Genomic DNA, 14,079 nt, shown 5'->3' on the forward strand with positions numbered 1-14,079 from the left:
TTAAAGTAAAATAAGACATTAAACCTGTTTGCCACCTGGCCGTTTAAAGTTACTTTACTATAAGGTAAAAAGGTCTAGATAACAAATTTTTTAAAGCAAAAAAGCACATTTCTACAATGATGAAGTAGCTGACAGTTTTACTGAATGTTGTCAGATAATTGATCGTTTGAAATGTGTTATTTGTTGTGATATAATTGGTTTGATTTTTATAATATAATTAATATTTGCTCAAAGACAAATTGGACCTTTGTGCCTCGCCCTGCTCTACATATATAGTTTTTATTAGTGATGTGCCAAGTCGAATCAAGTGATTCGAATCATTCGAATCAAGCCTTTAACGACTTGATTCGAATCAGATTTCACTTGATTCGAATCAACTCGCATCAAGCCGCGAAATATTTACTGTGATAAAATATGTATTAACACAAATTTTTCATAAATATAAAATTTTTCATAAATATAAATATAAAAAAAATGTATTAATTTAATTCAATATTATAATAATATAAAAAATAAATATCATAAATATAAAAAATAACCAATGAATTAAATCATGCGAGCCACCCGACTTTAATATGCTTAAATGTATCAGCCGACTCCAATCGTCTTTATATAACTTTAACCGCATTCATCGACTAACTATATCATCCGACTTCATATGACTCAAACCGAATCAAGCGGCGATATGAGTTATTCCGACTTCATGACTCAAACCGAATCAAGCGGCGATATGAGTTGTTCCGACTTCATATGAGCCAACTCGAATCAAGCGGCGATATGAGTTGTTCCGACTTATTATGAGCCAACTCGAATCAAGCGGCGTTATGAGTTGTTCCGACTTCATGAGCTAAACCGAATCAAGCGGCGTTACGAGTTATTCCGACTTCAATTCTGATTCGAATCATCCCGACTTCAAGCCGTTCGAGCGATATGAGTTAACCGTATGGGCGATACAGTGCGTCGTCGTTCTTGCGTGTTTATTTATTTTACGGAGCGCTGAGAGCGATTTTGTTCGTGAAATATCAATACACAATTTTGATAATAATTAAGTGTTTTAGATTTTAAATGTTATCAGAATAAACCACTCGAAATTATGAAACGAGTTTCGGGAATCTTTCAATATAATTCTCTTTGGAAACAATTACTAAATACCAGAAAGTTAGTAAATAATATGTTAACTTCTGATTATGTAAGTAATGGCAAATTCACATTAATGAAATTAACTTTCAGCTCTCAGTTTAGATGCGATCCTTTACTGATTACATAGTAAAATAAACAATCGACCCATGATTCCAAATATTGTTTTATATGCTTTAGTGATGCACAATTGTTTGGTAATCTATTATTGTAAATTAATTTGAAGATATTTTTCAGCCGTTCTCAAAATTATATCATTTTTAATAATTTTCAGAATATACTTTTTGATAGTAATTTATGTTTACAATTTTTACTTTGTCGGTTATATTGGTTAAACTGACAATTTTGATTATAAATTTGGATCATTTTTACTAAATTAATACATCCATGATTTTTTTCGTCCATATATTAGGTTGTCAAATATCTCACTTCCGCCTTTTTGTATTATAAACCAAGAGCAAAAAAGCGGAAGGGAGATATTTGACAACCTAATATATATACTTGATTCGAGTTGATTCGAATCATGATTCGAATCAGGTTTTTTTCTGATTCGAATCATTCGAATCGGGAATTTTTCGAGTCGGCACATCACTAGTTTTTATTAAATTTACTTTAAATCATTTTTCAAAAAGAAGGTTAAAGAAGAAATACTCAATTTATTTTCTACCTCACCTCACAGAAATTTGAAAATTTTGTATAAGCTCAGTAGTATTACAATAATACACAAAATCCAGAATCCAAAAAGAATCTGGAAACCTTGGAACATAACCAATAAGTCGAAAGACCAAAAAAGACTTGGATTGGATTATACCATGTTTTCTATAGAAAGTGTATAAAACTTCCAGTTTGATTGTATTGACAAAATATAGACAAACTAATGGGATTTATTGTTTTTATAATACCTCATTGAATATATCATTAAACAACACATTCTTATACACTCAAAGTATTAATATTTTTGATTCTTTAGAAATTATTTAGAATACGAGGTGTGTTCAAAAAGTACCCGGAATTTTTAAATTTCGCGGGTCTGGAGTGTCTGATTGTCAAATTTTTTTTTTTATTGTGTTGGTATACATGCCCCTAAAGTATGATGAAATTTTCAGCTATATTCACTGTTTACTTTGTCTGTGGTAGTCGCTAAGGTTCGACGTGTTTTTCTGAGCTCGGCGATTTTTACAATGGAAGAATTGAAAAGTCAAAGAATTTGTATTAAATTTTGCGTAAAAAATGAAATAAAGTGTAACAAAGTGTGTGAAATGTTACAAAAAGCCTATGGTGAGTCTGCTATGAAAAAACCAAGTGTTTACGAGTGGTATAAGCGTTTCCAAGATGGCCGCGAAGACGTTGAAGATGACGAACGCTCCGGTCGACCCAGCACGTCAACAAACGATGAAAATGTGAAAGAAGTGGAAAAAATGGTTATGAATGATCGCCGAATCACAATTAGAGAAGTTGCTGATGAAGTTGGCATATCAATTGGCTCATGTCATAACATTTTTTCAAATGTTTTGGGCATGAAACGAGTGGCAGCAAAATTCATTCCAAAACTGCTAAATTTTGACCAAAAAAGCAATCGCATGAACATCGCTCAAGAGCTGTTAAATGACGTCAACAACGATCCAAGTTTGCTTGAAAGGGTCATAACTGGTGATGAAACATGGGTGTACGGTTATGATGTCGAAACCAAAGCCCAATCGTCCCAATGGAAGAGCCCAGGTGAGCCAAGACCGAAAAAGCACGTCAAGTTCGATCGAATGTCAAGGTTTTGCTTACTGTTTTCTTTGATTATAACGGCATAGTGCATCAAGAGTTCTTACCACAAGGTCGTACGGTTAATAAGGAGTATTACCTTGAAGTGATGCGACGTTTGCGTGAAGCAATCCGAAAAAAACGCTCCGATTTATGGAAAAACAATTCATGGCTGTTGCACCACGATAACGCACCTGCTCACTCGTCGTTGCTTGTTCGTAATTTTTTGGCCAAAAACAATACCGTAGTCATGCCCCAACCTCCATATTCACCAGATATGGCTCCGTGTGACTTTTTCCTATTCCCAAAGTTGAAGAGACCCATGAAAGGACGGCGGTTTTCCTCGATTGAAGAAATAAAGGCCGAATCGCTGAGAGTGCTCAAGGACATATCAAAAAGTGAATATCAAGGGTGCTTCGAAAATTGGAAAAAACGCTGGCATAAGTGTATTATATCTGGGGGGGACTACTTTGAAGGGGACCACATTAATGTAGACGAATAAATAAATATTTTTTTGAAAAAACGAAAATTCCGGGTACTTTTTGAACAGACCTCGTATACCTTACTTAGCAAAACAACGTTTGCCGGGTCAGCTAGTTTATAATAAAAAATATGAAAAGTTTCTCTTAAAAACATATATTTTGTTAACTCTCAAAATTTTTCGTTTCGGCCCCAAGGCCTCTAATCATTCGCTATACCGGATAAGACTCGCTTATCGAATGCCAGCTATCCTGAGGGAAATTTCGGAGGAAACCAGCTACCAGATGGTTCGATTAGTCTTTTGCCCCTATACCCAGTTCCGACGGTCGATTCGCACGTCAGAATCGCTACAGTCCTCCATCAGGGTTTCTCCTGACTTCGACCTGACCGGGCATAGTTCACCATCTTTCGGGTCCTAGCGTGTACGCTCTGAGTGCTACTCTTCTCGCAATAAGAGTGAGACGCCCAGGGATTGCAAGCACGCATCCGTAGATACGGTCTGTCATCCCTCAGTTCACTTAAGCAAACCTTAACGTTCATTGCGCCTTTAGGTTTTGTCTTTCCCAATGACCCGTGCACATGCTAGACTCTTGTTCCGTGTTTCCTGACGGGAAACTGAAAGTACCCATAGCAATAGCATCGCTGACCGGTAATAGAGTCCGTCCGAGGATACGGTAGCATTATAAAAAGCGACCCTATACCATATCGTTTATTTTACCGTCTGACAGTCGACCGGAGCACGCGGGGTCTGACGCGAATAAATTCGTGACAGGCTACCGCCGCGGTCGTAGATCGACACCAAACGGGTCGCGACGTCCTACTGAGAGAGAAGTGCATGCCATCGCCGCCTAACGCATAAATCGACGGCGTATCGCAGGACGAATCCCAGTCAATCGCACGCCAATAAATGGAAGACAACGATAACATTGAATCTCTCCTTTCGATCTTTCGGGTTTCTCAGGTTTACCCCTGAACGGTTTCACGTACTCTTGAACTCTCTCTTCAAAGTTCTTTTCAACTTTCCTTCACGGTACTTGTTCGCTATCGGTCTCGTGGTCATATTTAGCCTTAGATGGAGTTTACCACCCGCTTAGAGCTGCACTCTCAAGCAACTGTCACTACGGGCCTGGCACCCTCTATGGGTAAATGGCCCCATTAAAGATGGATAGAACTCGCCGCAACGCACCGAGATTATCGGATCCTCCCTAACACTACATTTCCTAGCTTCCGACTCCGGCCGCGGGATTTAGTGCTGGACTCTTTATCCTTCGTTAGATTGAAAACGTCGGGGCGAATTCATAAAAATTCATCATTATAACTCACTTTTATTCTCGCTCGGAGAGTATTGAGTTGATTGCATTTGTATATTTGATTTTCCGCATAAGAGTCTTTGCGTCAACGACACATGCCCGCGGATATGCTGTACAGTATAGTTGAATACTTATAAATAAGGTCCAGAACACGGCAAGAATTTTGAGACCTTTCTAATGATGTATAATACTTTATATGTTTTCTTTAGAGAAATATCGAATCGGGGCATATTTCAAATTTAGTTTGACAGAAGTTTCGGTTATAGGAAAAAATAAAGTGGAGATGGAGTTTAAAAGCGCCAGGGAAGCGAACAAAATTCTAGACGGCAAAATTTTAGAAAAAAATAATCTAAGGCATACACCCCGAAATACCTACTCGCAAGACATGGCATAATATTTGATGTAGATGCCAATCTCTCTGAACAAGAAATTATCAACGCCATTGAATCAGACATTCCGATTATAGACGTGGTATGTTTAAGACCAAAAAATATTAGTACAATGAAATACTCATCACAATGTGTCAAAATAACGTTTAGGGGCACAAGTTTACCGAATAAGGTAGTTAAACATTCGGTAAAATGTGAGATTCGACCGTTTGTACAGAAAGTGGTCCAATGCTACAAGTGCTGTCGGTTCAATCATGTTAAGGACCAATGTAGAGAAAACGAAAGATGTATGAAATATTCCAAAAAACATGATGCAATAATATGTATAGCATCCAAATTTCTATGTGCCTTGTGCAATGGGGATCACCCTGCAAATGATAAAGAATGCACGGTATTTATTAAAAATAAAAAAATCAAAGAAATTATGGCTTGGCAGAATCTAGCATACCATGAAGCCAGAAATATATTGTATAAAGAGAGTTATGGAAAAACGACAAAAGCCGGTCTCAGTTCCACGGGCAAAGATAAAAAAATTCCAGGTTTGTATGCGAAACCTGCATCCAGTACAGGCAGTAAGATAATTAAAAATAGGTTTGACGCCCTTTCTGATCTAGAGGAGGAGGAGCAATCGGAATTTATAAATCCGACAACTTTTAATAAACCTAAAAGATTGAGTAACAAAATTACCAAAAGCAATATTCCATTCAATTCTGGATCTTTAATGAAACCGAGAAACAATAAAACCGAATTTAACCTCAACCCAAGAAAAAGGTTAAAACCGAGCGCGGAACGTGAATCTGCAAAAGTCGAAAATAATAGCAATGTTTAACAAGATGGTTCATTAAATTTCTAAAACGAATTCACTGAAAAAAATAAACATATATACATTACTAGTAGCGCGGAACATTATAACCTGTTGTCAGAAATACTAAACAAAATGATGAGGTCTAAATTTAGATCCGACAAGCAAGTTTGATTTGGCTGTAAGCACAGTATATTACGTAATGAAGCTTAAATTTATTTAGTGATAATAACATTAGGAAAAAAAATATGCTAAAAATTATTCAAATCAATATCAGATCTGTTTCTTCAAATAAGCTGCACCTAGAATCCTATATGATAACCAACCATATAAATATCGCAATATTATCTAAAACATGGCTCAGAGATAATAACAGATTTCAGATATCTGGATACGCTTTTATATCAAAGAATGGAGAAGATGGATCTGGAGGAGTTGAAATACTTATCTACCAAAGATACCAATTTCAGACGTTAAATTTAAACAGTTTCATTAACAATATACATAACATAACACTTAATATTGTGGCGATTTATTGTGCCCCTGGTCACAAGACAGGATCGGAATATTGGGTGTCGTTATTCCAAGAACTAAATCAACCGTTAATACTAGCAGAAGACTGTAATGCTCATCAGTTTTGGAGGGATAAAAAACAATAATGCAGGCATAAATCCTAGTGAAGCTATAAACTCAGAGGGTTTATGTCTTATGAATGACGGAGCACCTACAATGATAAGAAGGCACGATCGGAATCCTTCCGCGGTAGACATAACAATATGCAGTCCATCAGTGATAAAAAAGACATAACTTATAGAAATTTTGATTTACAAAATTTACCTATTCGGCTAAAAAGTAACTCATAAATTCATTTTTTGATAAAATCTTTTTTAGTGAAAAAGTGCTAACGTATATTCAATCATACAGGTAGTTAATTCAATTTTTTCATTAACTTTTTCTTAAAACTTTCCAAAACTTTCAAATTTTTTATAATTTTTAATATCCTGCTATATAATCCACTCATTTATTTTCATTTATTTATTTTATCATTTTGATCATATTATCATATTTCTGTACATTATTTTTTCAATTATTTTATTAATTGAAAAATTCATCTTCTTTTCTTAAATATATTATTAGCTTACATCTTATCAAGATCATGTTTCTTGACAGATGTCCTGAAGATGGAACGTACCTAGTTCCGAAACGTCGACAGTAAATAAATAAACAAAGAAATAGTTTATTAAAAAACTTTTTTTGTTTTTTATTACTTTTTGGATTCTTGTTCGAAACTCTATATATATATATATATATATATATATATATATATATAGGTCTGTTCAAAAAGTACCCGGAATTTTCGTTTTTTCAAAAAAATATTTATTTATTCGTCTACATTAATGTGGTCCCCTTCAAAGTAGTCCCCCCCAGATATAATACACTTATGCCAGCGTTTTTTCCAATTTTCGAAGCACCCTTGATATTCACTTTTTGATATGTCCTTGAGCACTCTCAGCGATTTTCTTTAATCGAGGAAAACCGCCGTCCTTTCATGGGTCTCTTCAACTTTGGGAATAGGAAAAAGTCACACGGAGCCATATCTGGTGAATTTTTGCACTTTGCAACACTTTATTTCATTTTTTACGCAAAATTTAATACAAATTCTTTGACTTTTCAATTCTTCCATTGTAAAAATCGCCGAGCTCAGAAAAACACGTCGAACCTTAGCGACTACCACAGACAAAGTAAACAGTGAATATAGCTGAAAATTTCATCATACTTTAGGGGCATGTATACCAATACAATAAAAAAAAAATTTGACAATCAGACACTCCAGACCCGCGAAATTTAAAAATTCCGGGTACTTTTTGAACACACCTCGTATATATATATATATATATATATATATATATATATATATATATAGGCCCCAATTGTAGGCATTTGTAAAAACTGCGGAAAAATGTACCACATTAGTTGTGCTAATAGGAAAAACTTCAAATTTCTATATCGTAATCTGATACAGTGTTGTGTTAACAGTGAAGTGTACAGTGACCATATGGAAACAATTTCTAGGCTTGAAAAAACAATTGCCGACAAAAACACCATAATAGAAGACAAAATTACCATAATAAAGGATAAGGAGTACATAATTCAGCAGCTTGAGGATAAAATCAAGCTGCTGCAATGGGTAAATCCGAATCAAAAGAAGGAGCAGGTTTCTTCAGCTGCACCCAGTATTGATATCGATACTGAGAAAGCAGTCAATAAAAAATCAAAAAAAAAGAATGGAAAGAAATCAAATATTAACAAGGAAAAAGATCCCAGCAAAATCTCAAGTGAACAAGTTAGTGTCGCAGTAGCAACGGCGCTGAAGAAACTGGAAGAGCGGAAAATTGAAACGTTCCGTGATGCCGTGGCGTCTACCGCTTTGCCTTCCAACGCCATTACTAACAATAAGAGCGTAACAGAAGAACAAAATTGGACTTTGGTCCAAAGAAAGAAAGCGCCAAGGCGAAAGGCCACAACTATCGAAGGCACAAATGCAAATGCCGTGATAAAAGGTGTGGTGAAGCAAGCGCATCTACATGTGTTTCGACTGGCGCCAGAAACAACGGAAGAGCAATTGGAAAATTACCTGCGGGGCAAAAATTTCGAAAACGTAACGTGCAAAAAAATTGCATCCAAACATCCAAACGTATATTCATCATTCAAGGTATCAGTTTTGGAATCAGAATTAGAAAAAATTAAATCGCCGGAAATATGGCCTCAAGGAGTATGCGTGGATCGTTTTTTATTCAGGCTCCAAAAGCAACCAAGCAACGACAAGTAAATATATTAAATATACTCTGTCTGAACATTCAATGCTTATCAAATAAATCAGCTGCTTTGTCAAATGTAGTCAACGTAGATATTATTGACCTACTTTGTCTGACAGAACACTGGTTAAATGACAAACAAATCAATTTATTTAATATTCGTGACTTTCGGCTGATCAGCAGTTTTTGCCGTAGTGACACATACATGGCGGAGTTGCAATATTTTGCCGAAATCACCTTGACTGCGCCGAATTAAATGACATTGCAGTGCAATCTGCTGAGCTTGCATGCGAAGTAGCGGCGTGTTATTTAAAACAAATAAAAACAATTATTATTGTTATTTACAGGTCGCCAAATTCGACTTTAAATATGTTTTTATTAAAACTTGAAGAAATACTAACGCGCATATTTAACACATTCGAATCGAAAACTAAAGTCATCATATGCGGTGATTTCAATGTGGATTTCTTAGTAGATTCGAATGATAAAATTGCGCTAATTAACTCTGCTTCCAGTTTTGGACTGGAACATAGGTTAATGAAACCAACACACATCAACGTGAACTCTAAAACTTGCATCGATAATGCATTCACAAACTTACAATCAGACCAATTCATAATTGATACTTTATCATGTTCGATCTCCGACCATGAAGCATTGATTATGAATCTCAAAACTTCTTCTACCAACGCGAACATCCGCATAATAAGAAAAATAAATGAAAAAAACATGGAACACTTCAAAAAACAACTATCTCTAGTTAATTGGAATTGCCTGGACCAGACTGAAGATAGCAACAAACAATTCAATATTTTTCTGAATATTTTTAAACAAATAGCAAACAACGCGTTTCCTTACAAACGCATATTGATAAACAAAAACAAAATTTCGGCGCAGTCAGAAAATCTACGAAATCTCAAAGAACTTGTGGATTTTCTATATGATGCTTTTAAACAGTCACAGCGAATTGATCTGAAACAATACTTTGAACATTATAAAAGATTATATAACCATAAGATGGAAATGGAACGTCAACAAAGTAATGTAATGAATATAGTTAAATCAGATATTAAACAACAAACTATATGGAATATAATAAAACAAGAAACAGGTCAAAAATATTCAAATAATATCGGAATTGGTACGCCATCACCAAACGAATTTAATCATTTTTTCATTTAACCAAGGACTTGCTCGACGCAAAGACTAGACCCGAAGCTTATTTAGCTAAGGTATATGTCAGTGGGCGAAGTATGTTCCTGAGACCAACATCTCCAGAAGAAATTGTTACAGCGATTAAACAGATGAAAAACAAGACATCACTTGACGCTTTTGGACTAAACGCTAAAATGATCAAACCAGTAGCCAAGTATATAGCTTCACCGCTTTGTGCAATCGGGGACAGTGTATTCGCTACAGGACAGTTTCCAGATAAAATGAAACTGGCGAGAATCATTCCAGTGTATAAATCCGGAGACCGCCAAGATGCATCCAATTATCGGCCAATCGCCATACTGCCTGTATTTTCTAAGCTGATTGAAATGTTGTTGGCCTCAAGAATACTAAATTTCTTTGAAGCCAATAACTATTCAAACAACAGTCAATTTGGATTTAGAAAGGGGTTGAATACATACATGCATTCGATTGCGTACCACACAAAATACTTCTAAAAAAACTTGAATATTATGGACTGAGAGGTGTTCCGTTAACGCTGATGCAATCCTACTTCACGAATCGTCAACAATTCGTCGACTGGCAATATAAGCTCAGTAATGCAGAAGTAGTACCAGAAATTGGAATTGTTCAAGGCAGTATTTTAGGTCCGCTACTATTCCTAATATTTGTGAATGACCTGCCCTCCAACTTGAATTGCCATTCGACTCAGTTCGCAGACGATACGGCACTGGCAGTTGCAAGCAAAGACATAAAAGTTATGAATGAAAAGAGGCAAAATGCTTATAAACAAGCTGAAGAGTGGTTCCTCGCCAATAAAATTGTTCTTAATAAAAACAAAACTGTTTCTATTAATTTTACAGCTAGTAGAAGACATGTTGAACTTCAAGGCGGTGAAGTCAAATACTTGGGACTAACAATGGATAGTTTGCTGACCTGGGCCAAACATATAGAGTTGCTATGCGCAAGCCATTTATGCCATTAGAAGAATTAGATCCATAATAAACCAGGAATGTGCCAGGGAAACCTACTTTGCTATGTTCCATTCTGTACTTTCATACGGAATATTAGCTTGGGGATATAGTGCACACACTTCTAAAGTTATGGATCTACAAAAGAAGGCGGTTAGAGCAATAGAAGGAGTCTCACCTCGGGAGCCTTGCAGGCCGCTATTCATAAAACACAAAATTTTGACTGTCACAAACATTTATATTTGGCAACAAGCTATTGCGGTGCATGCGGATAAAACTAATCATTTATTGAGAAGTGATGTCCACGACCACAATACGCGGAATAAAAATGCAGTGATATGTCCAAAAATCAAACTTAAATCATCGCTAAGAACTACATTGGGAGCCAAGATCTATAATAAGCTACCTGATGGATGGAGATGCAAAACAGATTCACCTTTAAAATATTGTTAAAAATACTTACTAAATAATCCCTATTATTTTATAAATGAATTTTTAGAATAATTATGTATTGTAAATGACTTAAATTGTAACTATTGAATTTTAATAAAGTTCTATTCTATTCTGACATTAAGAACAATTGAAGACTGCCATTTGCCAAACATTTCTATTCACTTATAGGCTAAGGCAATATTAAAATATAATAAATTCATGATTATAAATAAGGAAAATGTAATGTCTACATTATTAATGCCAAAAAGCAGTTTAGATGTGCCAAAAATTAAATTAATATAAGATGCAAATAATATAACATGCGTTTGACAGTCTGCGCATGCGTCTGACGCGCACGGCGAATCGTGTTCTCAACTGCGCGTGGTTTGCTTTTGCTTGCAATAAAATTTTGTTAAAAAATATTCAATTTGCAGTCGTTTTGCCTTACTATACTAAGTTACAATACAAAAAAAGATTATTTAGAAGTTTCATTGTGTCAAAAATTCATATGTTTGTCATTGGGTACGGAATATTCACTCAATGCTTTCGGTCTGAACTTTTTTTTACTGTTTTTCATTTCGTTTGAAATTTTGGAACTAGGTTTATCTTACTCTTCAGAAGTGAAAACAATTTAGACTCCTTTACCACTTCTCGGGTGGATGAAATTTCTTTTCAGTGGTGCAATTTGTCTTTTTCAAAATAACGTTGGGTATCGATAAAAGAACTAATTATAAGAGAAAAATGTTTAATAATGTTTTTCAAAAAAGCAAATACTTTTCAAGTTACTGGCTACTGAAAATTTGTTTCTTTTTTGCGTTTTTCATTGTTTTTTCAAAAATATACATTTTAACGAAAATCATGTAATAAACAAAATTAAATCAATAAAAATTCTAATAAATCGCTATTTTACAGTGTTCTAGGAACAATATTAAGTTAATTATGAAAATGGGTTTTTATAGTTCTCATAATAAGTTTCAAAAGAAGTACTTCTGCGTGTAAATTGAGTGAGCTATCATGCAATTAAAAGACGCATACAATGTTTTTTTTTCATTTAAATCAAATAGTTTATGAGTGCTATTACCACCAAAATTAAAAATAATCGTTTTCCATCTAGAATTAACTTGGTTTGAGAGATCTTGATGGATTCTAGAAAATACCATAACATTAGTACAATCGATTTTAAAAAAACTCATGATTTCATAAAAAAATCCATTTAATAAAACAACCAATTTCTCATTATAATATCTCTGAAAGAATACGTATAAAAGTATATATATGAAAATTCAAGGTATTTTTCTGACTAATTATTGCTTTTTATTATTTTTTTGTTACACAAATATTGATAGAGTTCTAATTGTTTAAAGAGTGCGCGGCTGTCCAACCGAAGTGTCTTTCGAGCCCTTTAACCCTTCGCCGTTTCAAAATAAGAGAAGTTACGGTAAAATTTATGATAGAGAAAGTTGTAACATATTTAATCACCTTTAAAATAGTATATTACAAGTTAGGATAAAATCAGAATTAAAAGGGTTATAATCCAATTAATGCGGGGGGTGGTGACGAAATGGAAATTGTTTTCACTTCTGAACTTTAGATTAAGATTAGCTAGGCATACGCTTTTTTCCTCTCTATTTACTGCAATAATTTTGTTGATAGTAGGTTGAATAGAGCACATGTGAACAAAATTTGACAAATTAATTCTTTTCAAATATGAACTTAAGTAATAATGTATATTGAATTATTAGAAAAATGCAATTTAGATATTAAAATACTAAAAGCCAGTTAAAATATGGAACGAAATTATAAAAATTGTAGGCAACATTATTGAAGCAATTATTTTGGGTAGAAAAATCCAAGGTGATATTGTACCTTGACCGCATGCTATATATTAATGCTTTCTGAATTGGTTATACTTTTTAAAAGATTTCAATTTTCAACACGTGTATCTATGCTATGACAATAAATACATAGTGATAAATTTGGAAAATCAATGATTTAGCCGTGAATAACCAAAAAATCATTCATTTAAACATCCACATCCACAGGTATGTCTAAAAATATTGTATAACCCTTAAATTCAATAAAATAAATTGAGCTATTGGAAATAAATTTGTTCTATAACTCGCAGTGTATAATTTTTAATATATAATTTTATTGAACATATTTTAATATTTATTAAAGGGATAATTAAAGTGTTAACTGTGCGAATTGAGAATAATCATTTTATTTGAAACAGTACTACATTTAACATCACCCATATATTGGTGTAAATAGTAACTCGAAAAACAATAATGATTATTTTTAACTGAACGGTATAAATATTAGTATAGGATATTAAAAAAACATAGAGGCGGGTACAGGACAACGTCTGTCGGGTCATCTAGTATATATATATATATATATATGTGTGTGTGTGTGTGTTGAAGGCGTTTAAATTTGATGTTGTAATGTATGATTAATTTCTTGGATTGCGTAACATCAAGTAAAAAGTAAATAAAGTAAAGATTTTTAAAACATCTTTATTTTTCCATACGTGTCGACGTGAAATTGTACGTCATCATCAGTGGTTCTACAATTTTGAAATAAACAGAAAAAGTAACGTTAGAAACTAAATATATACAGAGCAAGAATAAAAAAAAAACTAAAAAACGGACTTTGTAATGTATGATTAATTTCTTGGATTGCGTAACATCAAGTAAAAAGTAAATAAAGTAAAGATTTTTAAAACATCTTTATTTTTCCATACGTGTCGACGTGAAATTGTACGTCATCATCAGTGGTTCTACAATTTTGAAATAAACAGAAAAAGTAACGTTAGAA

The sequence above is a fragment of the Ctenocephalides felis genome, unplaced genomic scaffold, assembly GCF_003426905.1.
Source record: "Ctenocephalides felis isolate EL2017-DRISC unplaced genomic scaffold, ASM342690v1 CF-g0.4_SCAFFOLD_01492, whole genome shotgun sequence".
NCBI lineage: Eukaryota > Metazoa > Arthropoda > Insecta > Siphonaptera > Pulicidae > Ctenocephalides > Ctenocephalides felis.